The 14,031-nt window shown below is 43.4% G+C and overlaps 1 protein-coding gene across 7 annotated transcripts in view; it reads left to right on the top strand.

Moving 5' to 3' along the window:
• Nucleotides 1-14,031, top strand: part of Lpp (LIM domain containing preferred translocation partner in lipoma) — a 596,469-nt gene that overhangs the window by 70,149 nt on the left and 512,289 nt on the right. The window contains exon 1 of one of the 7 annotated variants that reach the window (XM_052159122.1): nt 3,473-3,518. The exons of the other annotated variants lie outside the window; for them this stretch is intronic. The gene's annotated coding sequence lies outside the window, so the exon portion shown is untranslated. Of the gene's footprint in view, nt 1-3,472; nt 3,519-14,031 lie in introns of those variants that run through there. 7 annotated transcript variants of the gene reach the window in all.

The raw sequence follows: 14,031 nt of genomic DNA, 5'->3' as shown, positions 1-14,031 counted from the left end.
TCATATAGCAAACTGTAGCATGGAACTCAGTTCTCAGATGTAGAGAGGGTTAAAGCCACCTAGTCTAGTGTAGTCTTTCTCTGTATATGCTGCTGGAAAGAGCTGAGAAGCTAGGTCAAGGATTAGAAGGTTCGTGATTTGCTGGACCTTCTTGCAAGACTTCCTAAGTGCTGTGTCTCTGTAGTGAAGGTGGGTCGGGCGATGGCTTTCTCTGTCTTTCTTGGTTCTAGGGAGTCAGAACACCCACAATGTTCTAGTTATACTGAAGATGGCAGTTGAAGGCTTGGGTCACAGAAGTAAGTGACACTGTCAGTCTTTATTGGATTGGCCTTGCTTCCTGACTCCAGTAGACTGTGCACTCCCATTAGATTGGACTCTATGTCCTCTCTGGCACAATGCTTAGCTCTTGGCAAAGTTCCCACCTGTCTCTGTGCTAGGTCAGTTCGGAACTCACGCCATGGAATAGTGGGAGAGGCAGTCATGGAGATGGAAGAGGCCAGTCAGGTGGTCAGCTCCCAGCCTTCCAGGGCACTGTCAGTGAGCCCTTCTGCACTGACGAGGTGCAGGCAAAGAAAGAGGTTGGAGAGTGCAGAAAGATCTAGAAGGGATCTGGACAGACAGAGCCAAGATGGTGGTGTCCTCTGGTGGGACTCTGACATGGACAGGACAATGCTCACTCTTGTAGTCTGTAATTATGCGTGAAAACCTTATCTGTTCCCGTTAGCTCCCAATTAATTGACACAAAGGCCTATTAATTTTATTAATAAGCAGTTGGACTGGTTTTGAGCTATTCTAAGCCTCCAAGGCCACAGGTCCTTTATGTTCACTCTGAGTCTTGTCCTGCCTCACTCAGGTCCATGTGTGTCCTCAGGTCTGCTCTCTTGGCGAATCCCTTGACAATCTGCTCCTCACAGCTTCTCAGGCCGCCTCCTCTTCTCCCTTTTCCTGGTCCTTCTCTTACTTCCCTCTCCCTGGCACCCCTGTTGGAATCGGAAGTCCAGCCTTCCTATTTCCCCTGTCCAGTCACAGACTGAGTCAGCTCTTTATTGACCAATCAGAGATGATGGAAAGCAATTTTTACATAACATCGAAACATGAGATGGTTCGCCATGCTGGTCATGCTTGACCATCCAGACTGTAGGCAGATGTCTGGGCAGAGAAATCAGCATCTGAAACACAGTACCCAAGGCTAGCCCCAACACCCTCTGACCTGGGAGGGAGCTGTGGGAGAGCTGAGGAAGTGACAGACAGTGTGAGGGGAGGGAGGGAGGGAAGTCAGACTGCTCCATCACTGCAGGCATTTAAGGAGTGGCTGACACCAGTGCTTTATAGGGGAGTGAGCAAATTAGACTGTCTTTCAATGCTTAACCTTATTGCCTTTTAAAAAGTTATTTTTATTTGATCTGCATGAATGTTTGGGCTACATGCATGTCTGTGTGACACACAAAGTATACTTGTAACCCAGAAGATGGCATCAGAACCCACACACATGGAGTTTCAGATGGCTTTGAGCTGCCATGTGGGTGCTGGGAATCAAACCTGAGTCCTCTAGAAGAGTAGCTGGTGCTTTTAGCTACCGAGTCATCCCTCCAGACCCAACTTTAGTATTTTTTTAAGGTGTCCCCTGTTTTAATCTAGAATTTTTCTGAAGATAAATTTTATGTGCATTTAAGTTCCCTTTTTGGATGAAATCCTTAAGAGAGTGATTGTCTCTCTGCACCTGGAGATGCTGCTATATCTCAGGCAGTTACACATAGTGCTGTTGATATGGAAGACAAGAGGCACTAACTAACTGAAGACAGGTTAGAACTTCTTTTAACTGAATGGTGTTTTTTTGTTGTTGTTTTTGTGGTTTCTCTTTCTTTCTTTCTTTCTTTCTTTCTTTCTTTCTTTCTTTCTTTCTTTCTTTCTTTCCTTCCTTCCTTCCTTCCTTCCTTCCTTTCTTCCTTCCCTCTTTCCCTCTTTCCTTCCTTCTTTCTTTCCTTCTTTCCTTCTTTCCTTCTTTCTTTCTTTCTTTCTTTCTTTCTTTCTTTCTTTCTTTCTTTCTTTCTTTCTTTCTTTCTTTCTTTCTTTCTTTCTTTCTTTCTTTCTTTCTTTCTTTCTCTCTTTCCCCTCCCTCCCTCCTTCCTTCCTTCCTTCCTTTCTTTTTTCTTCCTTCCTCTGTCTCTCTCTCTGTCTCTGTCTCTCTCTCTCTCTCTCTTTGTTCCTTTTCAAGAAAGTTGCAGAGAATTGTGTTCTCTCGGCCCTCTGCTATCCTTCCCACTCATTGTCAGTGACTTGTTTGTCCAGTAGAGCCCACATATGTAGTCTTTCCTTCTTCACTGGGTTGAAGCTCATTGAATTCTATCTTATTTCATAAGAGGCCCTGCAGTGCCATTTGTAGCACATTCTCATAATGAATGGTGACTTATTAATTTAACAACTTTAAAAGTGCCTACTATGTGCTAGACGCTGTTCTAGGTTACAGGAGCACCTGTGAACAAGCATGTAGCTGAAGCAACCCAGCAAACCACAGACCCCAGGATGGGGACCGGGGAGAGTGTTTCAGTGTGAGTAAGCACGTGCAGAGGCCCGGAGACTGAAGGACACTGGCTGGATGAGGGAACATGCTGGCACAGTTGGATCGATGGATTCACGCCCGTAATGACCATAGTGACAGCAGATGACATCAAGCAGGAGAATGCTCTAGCGCAAAGGGAGATTACTGCAGTTATTTAAAGAATCCACAGACATGTAACAGAAAGATGTACTTAGGTGGGGTAGTAGCTTCATTGGTTCAGGACTCATCTAGAGCCAAGAGAGAGTTGCGGTTTCCCTGCTTGATGGGGACTCTCGCTTCAGATGGTGCGCTCCTGTGCGCGGCACACCTGCACGGGTGCTTGACCCGTGCGGCGGCCGATTGCAGGCCTAATTACCCACTAATTTGTTTTCCACATGCAAATTTGGGTTTTTTTGGCAGATGGATTTAATATATTTGTTGCTTCCCCATTTTATTTAAAACAAAACAAACGGCCAACCATGTCAGTTGGGGGTAGCAAATAGAAATGTAGATATTATTTTCTTTGGTGACAGTTTCAATTACATGGCTGAAAGGGATCTCAGGCAAATGAGTCTTTTCTGGGCTCAATTTTACTTTTGTTTTCTGTCACCTTTTTAAAGTTATAATTATTTTTTATTCCTTTAAAGAGTTTTAAACAGAGGCGTGCTGTTGTTTTATTGTGCCGTTGGGTATGTTACTTTATTTTCGCAAACACTTTTCTTTCCATTCAGGCTCTGTATTTTTATTGTGTGTGGTTTCTTTTGACTTTCATCATTTTAGTTTGTTGTGAACTTTGGGCCTGTTATCCTAAAAAGGCATTATGGTCTCCACAGGCCATTGGCGGGTGATGTATAGACACCTTCTTAGCCTGGAAATAAACAAACCAACACAAGGAGGAGTGTTTACTCCTTCCTATTGATGCATTCTTAGCCCTGATCACACAGCAGCATGCAAAAGTCTACTTTTGTCCATAGGAGAGGTAAGAACTATAGACCATGCTGCATTTGCTTGTATTTCTTAAGGGATTTCAAAGCCCTAAGGTCAGGTATAGCTGTTAGTAGATGCTTTGGTATTGATTTTGCTCCATGTGTGTCGTCACTGTATGCTTAGGGACACAGGCGCAGAGAGAAAAAATGACAGGTTTGAGGAGACAGTGCATGGTTGCTTCTGTGGCCTGGGATGATGAAGAACAGTCAACCCTGCAGAGGGTATCATCTCAAGGTGGGCTTTGCGTTAAATGCTGTCTAACTGTCCCATTTCCCCTTATTTATTTTATTTCTTTTAAAGCAACCCATTTTGTATTGAATTTTAAGAAACGGAAGTAAAGAGAGGGAAGGTGGTAGCAGTCCTTTGCCACTTGCCATACAAAGGTTGATTATTGGAGTAGAATAAGAGGTATGTGTGTGTGTGTATGTGTGTGTGTGTGTGTGTTGTGGGGAGCATGAGAACGGGTAGAGGCAATCTCCCGTGCAGGCCATGTCAGACTATTCAGAATTAGGACCATCGTTTTATTCTGAATGCCTGTGCCAGAAGGAAGTCCACTGCTTACTTAATTTGACCCTTTATTTTGGAAAAAGGGACAGTGATTGATGCCTACAGTGGCCGAGCCTCTTGCTTAGCACCATGCAATGCTAACAAATTAGTTACCATATTAAGAACAGCAGGACTCTTTTGATAGGAAGTTTCATTTCCCAGTAACTCTGGATAATAGTTACTAGTTAGCTACTGGGGTGTGCCTAGGAGAGGAAGCATAGATCCTCTTTGGGGGACTTCCTTCTCCGAGTATTTTTTCAGAAGGAGCCTGGCATGGACTGTGAGCCCACTCTCAGTCAGGCCTCTCTGGTCTTTACAGACTAGAGCAGGTACATAATCAGTGACGAGATGAACACGTAGGACCCTGGACCTTTTCAGCAGCTGTGTTAAAGAAAACTCCCTGAAAGAGGCTTAGAGATGAAAGTCGTTTCCATTTAGTAGGCTTTTTATATGATAAATATGGGATCCTTCATTCTTAAACATAAAATTTCAGGATGTTAGATTATGAGGCTTGTCTGCAAAGTCCGAAGTGATATTTCTTGTTTTGGACGTGGTTTTATAGCAAGGTTGCTCACATGAGTGAAAGGATAGCTTTATCTGGAAAGTACAAGAAGGGGTTAACCTTTGGTGTACTTTCTGCCAGAACACTGAAGGTCCTGGGATTTTGCTGCTGTACGTAAGTCAGTCAGTCCTAGGTCTGGAAAGGACTGTCCAGCAGGAGCTGGGCCTGCTGTGACATATCTGTGCAGGCCACTGCTGCCATGAACTCCCAAGTTCATATTCTACAGAGCTCTAGCTGGCAGTACTGCCTGACAGCATCTAGATACTTCTCCCGCTGAGGAGGACAGTCCAGACACTGTTGACGGTTTCCTGTGTATGTGAACTCTAGACAGGTTCTGTGTAAGAGGAATGTCTCATGTCTGAGGGATTCAAGTGTCTTCCAGGGTTTATTTCATCTCTGTGTAGCTTTCCTTTGTCAGGTTCGGAGATCACAACTGGCATGTCATGTGTGTTAATTTGTTTATATTTTGAAAAAAGTTATTTCCTGTTTATTTTAACTATCTACTGTATGTGAGATCATATTGTAACATAGTTGGTTATCTGACCCTCTCCCTCTGTCTCTCCCTTCCTCCCTCCCTCCCCCGCCTCTGTCTGTCTCTCCTTTATGGAAAGTGATACCTTGGGCTTCATGGTGCAGCTTATTGTAGTGTTTTTCTAGTATGCATGAGGTCCTGAACTGGGTCCCAGCAATGAGCAGGAAAAGCTCATTGCTCTTTGGACCTTCTCAGTGTTGTCATCTAGAGGGACAGCCTATTTGGAAGGATCTTTAGAGAACTATGGACTGTCTTGGAACTGCTAAGCAGTTTGGATGTTAGAATCTCAGATTTGGGTTGCTTTTCTAGGAACCATTAATTTTCTGTACAGCTACAAGGATTCTCAGCAGGGGATCAGATGTTCTGAAAATAAGAAAAAGAGGTCAGATGAACTGCTGACTTCAGGCACGTGGAAAGAAAGATCTTTATTCCAGTGACCTCTCTGCTCCTCGGAAAACTGTGGACTGCTAGATTTCCTGACCTAACACTGAGAGTCCTCTGGAGTTACAAGGGCTGATGACGTTAAATCACAGGGTAGAGGACTGTCCTTATTAGACTCATGTGTGCTATAGAGACATACTGCCTTTTGGCATTTAGACAGATAGCTTTTCTCCCCAAGTAGGATGTTTTAGGAATAGCTCCTTCAAATTCCCCAATATAGGGACGATGCAAAGGCTGCAGAGTGTCTTTGAGAGATCTGCCTCAACCTTTGTATTAATGTGGGTTAAGTTTTAACACGGCCAATGGCTAAACCATCACCTTTGCTCGATCTCATAAGGGTATCTCTTCTTCTACCTCTTCTCTGTTTCGCTCCTTTTGAATTTAGGATGGCAACCAGACACTAACACACCGAGTGGGAGGCAGAAGAACTGAGCTCTGACCCGAACTTTGCCACACCTGCTATGTCCAAACTATTCAGGGACTAAAATGAGCACTTTAGACAGTGGCTTCTGGCGACACAAGAGTGTTTAAGGTGTGCTTTCCACCCTCTCTGCCTGCAGCCAGGAGCAGAGCCAAGTACACAAACAGGGCACACAATCACTTCTCCTGGGCAGTCTCTCTTCATACACACAAGGGTCAAAATTGGACTAGATGATCAGCAAGGACCCTTCTGATGCTAACACACGATCTCTCACTCAAATTCATGAACTATCCAATGATTATTTACCAAGCTGAAAATTGGCCAGCATCTCCCCTTTTTCCCATTTATAGACTATAATGCTGAAGATGAATGAGGCTGTGTCTACAAAATGCTTTAATAAGCAAGTTGGGGAGAGATATTATATAAGTTTGAGGCACTATTATTAATGGGAAAACGACAACAAGGGCTGATGTTTTCAGAGAGAACAGATGGCTCCTTTGTTTAGAATTTGAGTATAAAGAACGGAAGGGGGAGAAAGATACTTGCCATATTGTGTAGGCCTTGGATTTGAGTGACTTTAAGATGCCAAAACAATCTGGTTAGGAAAGTCCCATGGATTCAAAATAGCTCCTCACTGATCAAACTGTAATTAAAATAACAAAAAAATGACAGTAAGAGACTTCCTAATTAGAAGTGCCACGGTGACAATTGACACAGCCTCACTGATGCTCCCTTTGAGTAGCTCTCCAGAAGTGCACGTTTTCATGCTTCCCACGATTCCACACATCGCGGAGCATGCCAGTGCGAGCAAACGCCTGCTTTCTAGGCCCCCATCTCGCCCCCATTTGTATGAGTCTCTCATGACTTGAGTTGGATCCCGGGGTCCTGTGTGATGGAAGGAGAGAGCTGATGTCTGAAGTCATCTTTTAGCCTCTGCACATGAGCACCCCTTCCCCCACATGAACAACCGTTAAAAAGGGTAGTTCTTCCCTCCACTCTCTCGTTTTGTTTTTGGATAAAAAATTGCTTTGCATTTGGATATGCCCTTTTTTTTTTTTTTTAAAGTTTTTAGCAGAAGTCAAATACTTCTTAATCCATGACATCTGCAATCGTCAGTTTTTACTGTGGGTCAACCTGACTTCTCTTAGAGCCTCCAGAAGACATTCTCCTAGGGCATAGCTGAGAAGGCAGGGCATTTCTGGAGCTGTTTAACTGAATGGACGTGACACTGGGTCCAGAGTGACTGAAGAGCACACGAGCTGGGTTCCAGCCTGCTGAGTCCGTTGCTTTCTGACTGGGGCTGCAGTGTGACCACCAATTTACACTGCCAGGCCCTCTGACCCATGATGGGCAGCACCGTCTAACGAAGCCAGAATGAAGCCTTCTTTAAGTTGTTTTTGCCAAGCCTTTTGTTATAGCTTCTCTTTAAAACAATACTGATTAGACAAGTGAGAAAACTTTTTGTTTTGTATGTTGTCCTATTTTTACTGGAGGATAGCTAAGTAGCTCAGGCTGCCCCTGAGCTTGTCATCCTTTCAACAGTCCCCCGAGTAGCTTCGAGTACCTGGCTTAGCCTCTTTCTGAGACACTGTGTTCATGTCTTAATTGTTTTATTAGTGTCAGCACTTTTTTCACCCCTATTTATTCACTGACCTATAAAACGAGGATATTGAATGAGATAATTTTCTTTATTATTTTTTCAGTAACATTAAATCTGTGGTAGTTGAGGGCTTTGGGAACAGACAGGTATATCTATGTGTCCAATTCATCTCTCTGCCCTTTAAATAGAAACGATGACCCACCATGCTCACTATCTCTCAAAAGACTTTAGGAAACAGACACCCTGCAATTTATGCACTGATTCGTTTGTGATTAGCATCCTCTGCCCTTTCTCGTATCCTAAACTCACTGATTGAAACTTAATTATAGGGAATTCCTTCCTCTCAGATTTTATACCACTTGTATTTCATTTATTTTCCTCTGAACCCTCTTGTTAATTTAATTTAATAGGGCTCGGGATCATCAGTCTTCTTTCCTCTCCCTCCATGTTTGCTACTCAGGTCTTACTAGTCTCTGGAGGTGGGTGAAAGCCCCTACCTCGACCAGTGCTGTCAACAAACCCATGCAAACTTGGCTGCATATTAAGTTCTCCATATGGACTCTAAACAAATGACTTGTCCCTAAACATTTTTATCAGAGTTTCCATAGCATGCACTGAGTGGTGTCTTCATCCTGTTCCCAGGCTTGAGGGCCATTCCCCAACCTAGAATTCCAGCCATTGCTTTGATCTTATGCTAGTTAACGTCTTTCTACACAGGCTGCTGTTCTGGGTGTTACCTTCTGACACTCAAGTGAAAACCGATGTCCAACAAGAGTCACAGCTCGCCGGAAAAAGGCACACAGCCTTGTCGTTGATACATAAGGAAAGAGCAGGAGTTAGTCTTCCAGTGTGTGCTGCCTTTTACTGTCTCTAGGAATGTCTCTAAGAATGATAGGATAGCGAGTGGTCTATTTCATTGTTTTAATTGTTCAAGGTCTTTTTAAAGTATGCAATAAAATACCATTTAAGCTAGCTGACCTTTATATTTTAGTGCTTTTTGGAAGGGAATAGCACCTGGTATTATGCTGCAGCATAACTTTTAATTATTTGTATCTTCAGGCAGAAGAGCCTGTTTCGGAATCTGGGGGCTGAGAATCTGCTGCCTTCCCTGAGATTTAACTTGTTTCTGCTTAAGCATCAAGTCCTATTTGATGGTCTTGACCTCACAACATCCGGCATTCATATCTTTGGACTTTTCTTTTACAGATTTATCCAAGGAGGAGACTTGATTCCTTTCTTATTTACTGTTGGAGGTACAGGTGTGGGAAGGCAGCAGGTTTGACCAAATCCGTGTTTAGGAGAGGAGAGCTCTCTGTTCCCCTTCAGTCTGGTCAGCAATACGGTGTTTAACCCCAAAGGCCACTGCTAATAGGTTTTAAAAAATTGATGATTTTAGATAGATCTCCTCTTCTACCTCTGAACTTGTTTTTCTAGAAGGGAAACAGTACTCAGGTTACAAACACAGGGCACTGGAATTTCAGAGGCTTCTGTTGACCTACAAATCTTGTAAAGATAGATGTAGTTACGTTTGCATTGTGTTCATGTACATGGGTTGCGTTCTACCCCCACAGCTCCGTGTTTTAGAAGAAGTGGGATTTTGTTTTCTCATGCTAAGAAATTAGACATAAGTTTTTAGGTAGATCTGAGAAAATATGTATGTATATATGTATGCACACATATAAATAGTATATGTAATGAAATAATTTGGACTGAATTTATAAATTATTTTCAAATTTGTTAAAAAATAATGTGAATTCTCAATTGCGACATTTTCCCCCAGTGTTTATTTTTTCCTGAAGCCTTTATTGTAAACAATTCCAGTTTAGAACGCTTGTGGGCAAGTGTAGCCACATACCCATATCTTTTATTCAGAGTCGTCTGTTGTTTATATTTTGTCTCTTCAGTCTTATCATGTCCCCACCTGTGTCTTTGCCTTTTCTCTAGTTTATATACATATGTTTGTTTTTTTTTTTTTTTTAATGGTGAATTTGAGAATAAGCAGGCACTGCTTCTTGAAATTTTGGGTAAGATCAAGTGGGAATGAGTTGCAAAAATCGTGTGTGGTGCTCTACCTGGAATGTGGCGTGTGTCCCTGTGATTAAGGGCGGTGAGGATCACTTCTTCCTATTGTAGTGTGGAGACTCATGTAGTATAAGCTACTGTCTGCACCTCCCTTTCCTCCGCTAATCCAGTGCATTCTCTAGGGCACTTTCCTCCTGCAGGGCACAGGCCGGCCTAGATTGATAGTCATCTAGTTGTCCTGTCTCTTCAGTCTCCTTTGATGGGGAATGTTTATTTCTCCATTCTTTATATTTCACAGTGTTGCCATTTCTGGCCGAATCACAACTCCATTTGAAAATCCATCCTTCATAATAGCTAATTTTTTTTTAGTTTAAATTGAATTGTACATTCCCCTGTGGGTCGTGACCTCTTGGGGGTCAAACGACCCTTTATCACAGAGGTTGACTAAGACCAAGTGTATATCAGATTATGATTTATAATGGCAAAACTACAGTTATGAAGTAGAAACTAAAATAATTTTATGGTTGGGGGTTATCACAACATGAGGAACTGTTTTAAAGGTTCACAGCATTAGGAAGGTTGAGAACCACTGGTCTAGAGACCGTTGTGAAGATGTTTTGTGTCCCTAGTGTCATACTGAGGGACTCAGAATGTGTATTGGTGGCACTTTGCTAAGATGTCATTTCATTTGTCCACTATATATACCTGCAATTCTGTTGTTTGCATTTACTATAATTATTAGCAGAAATGTTGGGATAAAGCTTTTATCATTATCAGTTGGCCCTAAAATTATTGTATTGACATCTTATAAATTGTGATATTATTGATACTTAAATCTGATTGGTTAATTAAGCTTTAAGAGTTTTGATGTACTTGTTTACTGGAATGTGGTCTGCAGGGGAACTAGGGACTCCAGGGACAAGCGAGCCAGAGCAGGGAATCCTGCTGGGACGCTGCGGGGGGTGGGGTGGTGGGGGTGGGGTGGTGGTGGGGGTGTTAAGCGGTGGGAGGGGTTGGGGAGTTGTCCACAGGGACATAGTGTTGTGACTCACCAGTGCTGGTACTAGAGCAGGAATATGGCCCAGTGAGGCATTAGAGTTGGCGGGAAGGTTTTTAATTTTTCCCTGCCACAGAACCACTATAACTATTAGTTTGGTTTCTTTGGAGATGGAGTCTCGATATATCCTGGGTTGACCTTCAACCCCTGACTGACTCTATCTCCCATGCGCAGACGTGCCTGGATGTGCTTCTCAGTTACTCAGCAGTCCATGAGGAGGTACTTTTGTGCTTCTGTGAAGCTTCTCTTCTAAATTTGCACAGAATCCACTCTGTAATGATCGTTGCATAGTTATAGCTCTCCTACCCTTCTCATTGCTTCATGTCTGCTCTAAGTGGACCCCTCTCCTCTCCTCACCAGTCACCCTTCCTCTACCTCAGATGGCACAACTCTCAGGCCTTTTATTCCCATCGTTCATGATTAATTGCTGCCGTCCTTTAATTTTCTTCCTCAGTGTGTCCCACATTTGGCCAGTGAGACTGCGGCCTCCCTATAGCCCCCGTGCCTTCTTCCTGTTACGTGGCTCTGTCTGCAGCTGCTGGAATCAAGGGCGTTCTTTCTGGTTGCATCCTTTGCCCTCTGTCTCACCTCTGTATCCTCACCGTATGTATCCTCCATCCTGTTAGTGGAGAATGTCATGGGACACCAGTATCTGAGTGTTGCTGTACACCACGCTCTTGGTAACATCCTTTATAGGTCTTTTCAAAGGTCCGTCCCAAGAAACTATGCACATGCCTGCACATTATATAGGCCCATGTAGTCACGGGAACAGTTAGCGGGTTTGCTGACAATTACTTTAATGAGGATATACCACCAATGTCTTTAGCCAGTGCCTTTCAGACTTTAATGTGTTGCCAGCCTGTTGGGTGAGAAATAGTTTGAAGTTGCCTGTACCCTGCCACAAATAAACAGGAACATCTTTATTCTGTGTCTGAGTATCACTTATTTTATGAGTTTTCAGTTTGTTAAACAGTTTATATCTTGCTTGTTGTTACTACTACTACTACTACTATTACTACTACTACTAATCACCACTGCTTGCTGCTGCTGCTGCTGCTGCTGCTGCTGCTGCTGCTGCTGCTGCTGCTATATTGCCAAGTCGGAGTCTCATCCTTTACCTACCAAGTGCTGAAGCTTTCCAGGTGCTGAGGTTACAGATGTGAGTTTTCCTGCATCCAAGTTAGTGTCTCCTCTTAACTGAAGTTTCAGTCTTTACCTTTTGATTGGATTAGTCTGGGGGGCAGCGTGTAGAGTTTCAAGATGATCTAATTTTAGCTTCTTTTCCCAAATGATATATCTCAGGTTCCAACAAGCTTTAGTGTGGTGACATCTCTGCCCTGACTGTCTGAAATTGGTGGTTACTTTTTATTTATTTTATTAAATTGCTTTTTGAGGCTCAGGCAGGCCTCTGCTGTGTTTGTTGCTCAGGCTGTTTTAGACATCCGAGTTCAAAGTGTCCCCCTGCCCGAGCTTCCCGGTAGCCGGGAAGGGAAGCGTGCATGCACTGTCCTTGATTACTGCTTGTTACATTTTAACACAAGCTGTGAGGGAGAACAGAGATGAAAGCAACTGGAGAATTAGAGGAAAACTGCTTCCTGGTTACATGAAGTCAGAGATTAAAGCTGAAAGCTATTTATGTCAATTAAGCATACTTGACCTTTTGCAAGTCTGCCTCTCTAGTCCCTTCCTCCCTCCCTCCCTCCTCCCCTCTCCTCCTGTGTATGTGTGTGTGTGTGTGTGTTGGATGGGTGCTGGTGGTGGTGGACATTAGACCTGGCAAATGCTAGGTTAAGTGGTTCAGCAGTGAGTTACACCCTTGTCTCTTGGTTTTGTGAGACAGGGTTATTTCTTTTTGGTCAGGTTGGCCTTGAACCAACCCACTATGTCACCCTGGAAAACAGAATGTAGACCTTGGTGTCTCTTCTTCCCGTGTGTTGGGATTACAAATATGTATTGCTGTGTTTACTTGAGTTTCTCAAATTTATTGGTTAGGGACAAAAATCTGTCACTGCTCTCCTCTTAAGAACATTTGTCCCTTGGTCTGTAAAAGCAAACTTGTTAGGGTGTCAGTGTGGGGGCTTCTCTTTCCCCTAATTTATTATCTTCCCTTAAATCCTTTCCAAGTTATCTGTTTCATGCATTAATGTGTGCCTGTAACCTCCCCACCCCATGCCTGCTATATAGCAGTGGCAATTGAATATTTTTGAGTGTGAAGCTGTCAGCTCTCATTTAGTTGTTGAAATGTTTGTGGTTTGATTCCGACTCCTAAATGTAGATGCTTTCAACAACAGATTCTTACTTTTAGCGCGTGCATGTGTGTGTGTGTGTGTGTGTGTGTGTGTGTATCAATAAACATATTTACTCAGAATTATGTATGTGACTTCCTGGCTTTGCTAAAGTTGTAAGGCTTAATCTTCAGCCACTGAATATGCCGTAGGTATTGTTGCTCACCACACAGATAGACATGGTTTAACCTTTGCTTCTTGCTGCCTAGAGCCACCCAAGACCGGCACCTAGGAATACACAGTATAATCTTGGCAGCCTGCCACACAGGAGGGGGCATCGATACATGGGTTCGGCTTAGCTGCTGCCGCCTAGGGTAGGTACCTAGGCTTGCCTTTAGCTAAAGCAGCATACCCGTCCTCTGATGTCTGCCTTTCAGGAGATGTCTGTGGCATCCTACTATTGTTTTTCTCTGTGCCACTTCTCTTTGCTGTTCAGCAGGGGCTGGGGTGCCATCTTTTTCTCTTTACTTTTGTGTTTTGGAGTGTTTGCCTGTATGTATGTCTAGGTGCCACAGGGGCGCCCTGTACCCAGGGAAGCCGGAAAGAGAGTATTGGAAGCCCTGGAACTGGGGTTCCTGATCTCTTGGAAGTTGTCCTGTTTCCTTGAATGTATTCACATCCAAACAGGGTCCCATGAGTGTGCTTGGATGGGTACGTGTGCACACATGCACACCCACACTCACACCCACACTCACACCCTGTTCACACACCCAGCGAACTCACTTATTTCTGTAGCATGTAAGAACTTAACATTCTGACCATGTCAGCTCCCTTTACATTTACTCTCTATTTCCATCTCTGGAATATGACTGCGTTTTATTTCAAAATGACTCTTATTGGTGGTCTCTGAAGACATCTGTGTAACCAATTCTTATAGAAACTTTGGCAGTTCTAGCCCTGCTCCTCCACACACAGAGAAGGAGATGGAAAGGGAAGGAAAAGAGAGAGGGTAGAGGGAAGGAAGAATTACCTATAATCTTGTTAGTTTAAATTATACGATAGTGTATAATGTCACTGAGGGGTATGTGTGGGTAGGTGT

This window comes from Apodemus sylvaticus, chromosome 15, assembly GCF_947179515.1.
Source record: "Apodemus sylvaticus chromosome 15, mApoSyl1.1, whole genome shotgun sequence".
In the NCBI taxonomy this organism is placed as follows: domain Eukaryota; kingdom Metazoa; phylum Chordata; class Mammalia; order Rodentia; family Muridae; genus Apodemus; species Apodemus sylvaticus.
Note: the sequence above shows the minus strand (reverse complement) of the source record. Positions and strands in the feature narration are given on the sequence as shown.